Genomic DNA, 2,281 nt, shown 5'->3' with positions numbered 1-2,281 from the left:
GGCTATCTTGTCATTCAATTATGTAGCATACCCATCACCTAAAGTCAGATTGTACTCCGTCACCTTCTATCTAGTTTTCTTTGTGCCCCTCCCCTCCTTCCCCTCTCCCCCCCCTCCCCATAACCACCACACTCTTGACCATGTCTCTTAGTCTCGTTTTTATGTCCCACCAATGTATGGAATCATGCAGTTCTTGATTTTTTCTGATTTACTTATTTCACTCCGTATAATGTTATCAAGATCTCACCATTTTGTTGTAAATGATCCGATGTCATCATTTCTTATGGCTGAGTAGTATACCATAGTGTATATGTGCCACATCTTCTTTATCCAGTCTTCTATTTTTTAAAATACATTTTTTGTGTGTGTCTGTGTGTGTGTTTACAGTGAGTTTGCCACCAGAACACAGGTGCATTGTAAACTAAATCAAAGCCAAATGGGAAAGGAAAAGACTCATACCAACATTGTCATCATTGGACACAGATTCTGCCCATCTGACCTACAAATGTGGTGGAACTGACAAAAGAGCCATTGAAAATGTCAAGAAGGAGGCTTCTGAAATGGGGAAAGGCTCCTTTAGGGATGCCTGGGTCTTGGATAAGCTGAAAGTGTAATGTGTGTGTGGTATCACCATTGATGTCTCCCTGTGAAAATTCTAGACCTGTAAGCACTATGTGATCATCAGTGATGCCCCAGGACACAGAGACTTTACCAAAAACAGGATAACAGGCACATCTCAGGCTGACTGTGCTGTCCTTATTGCTGCTGCAGGTGTTGGTGAATTTGAAGCAGGCACCTCTGAGAATGGGCAAGCACGCCCTTCTGGTTTACACACTGGGTGTGAAACAACTGACTGTTGGTGTTAACAAAATGGCTTCCACAGAGCCATCCTACAGCCAGAAGAGAGATGAATAAATTGTTAAAGAAGTCAGCACCTACATTAAGAAATTGGCTACTACCCTAAAACTGTGGCGTCAATGTCAACTTCTGATCAAATGGCAACAACGCTCTGGAGCCACATGCTCACATTTTTTGGTTCAAGGGATGGAAAGTTACCCATAAAGATGGCAAGGCCAGTTCAACCATGGTGCTTGAAGATCTGGATTGCATACTGCCACCAACTTGTCCAACTGACAAGCCTCTGCATCTGCCCCTCCAGGATGTCTACAAAATTGGTGGTATTGGTTTTGGCCCGGTGAACCAATTGGAGACTGGTGTTCTTAGACCCAGCATGGTGGTTGCCTTTGCTTCAGTCAACATTACAACTGAAGTAAAGTCTGTTGAGATGCACCATGAAGCTCTGAGTGAAGCTCTTCCTGGGGACAATGTGGGCTTCAATGTCCAGAACATGTCCATCAAAGATGTTCCTAATGGTAATGTGGCTGGTGACAGCAAAAGTAACCCACCAATGGAAGCAGCTGACTTCATGGAAGCAGATGACTATCGTGAAACATCCAGGACAAAAATCAGTGCTGGCTGGCTGTGCACCTGTGCTGGATTATCACACAGCTCGCAGTGCTTGCAATTTGTTGAGCTGAAGGAGAAAATTAATCATTGTTCTGGGAAAAAAACTGGAAGACAGCCCAAAGTTTTTAAAATCTAGTGATGCTGCTGTCATTGATAAGGCCATGTGTGTTGAGCACTTTTCTGACTATTCTACTCTGGGGCTGTTTTGCTGTTCATAACATGAGACAGGCAGTTGCTGTGGGTGTCATCAAAGCAGTGGACAAGAAGACAGCTGGAGCTGGCAAAGTCACCAAGTCTGTCCAGAAAGCTCAGATGGTTAAATGAATATTATCCTCAATACCTGCCATCCCAGTCTTTTTTAATTGATTTTTTTAGGTGACACTAGTTAACATAACTATATAGGTTTCAGGTGCCCAATTCTTCCACATATCTCTGTACACGGTATTGTGTATTCACCTCCCAAGTCAAGCCCAACCCATCAATTTCCTCATTGTTGTCCGTGTCCATGAGATTTTTTTTTGTCCTTTTACACTGTATTCCTCTACCTCCTTCACCCAACCCCCTGCAGTGGTGGAGGAATAGTCTCCAGGACTCTGTTTAAATTGGCCATTTAAGTTTATTAATAAAAGACTGGTTAATGTTTACAATGTACTGTAATACCTTCAGAAGGAAAGCAGAATGTTTGGGGTTGTTTATTTGTGTGTGTGTGTGTGTGTGTGTGTGTGTGTGTGTGTGTGTGTCAGTTTTTAAGTTATTAGCTTTTAATATCAGTACTTTTTAATGAAAACAACTTGACCAAAAATCTGTCACAGAA

At 42.5% G+C, this 2,281-nt stretch overlaps 1 pseudogene; it reads left to right on the top strand.

Moving 5' to 3' along the window:
* The first annotated feature begins 436 nt into the window (after window positions 1-436).
* Window positions 437-1,791, top strand: LOC136378591 (elongation factor 1-alpha 1 pseudogene; annotated as a pseudogene).
* Window positions 1,792-2,281: the final 490 nt, after the last annotated feature.

Source organism: Saccopteryx leptura, chromosome 7, assembly GCF_036850995.1.
Source record: "Saccopteryx leptura isolate mSacLep1 chromosome 7, mSacLep1_pri_phased_curated, whole genome shotgun sequence".
In the NCBI taxonomy this organism is placed as follows: domain Eukaryota; kingdom Metazoa; phylum Chordata; class Mammalia; order Chiroptera; family Emballonuridae; genus Saccopteryx; species Saccopteryx leptura.
This window is presented reverse-complemented; position numbering and strand designations above follow the sequence as displayed.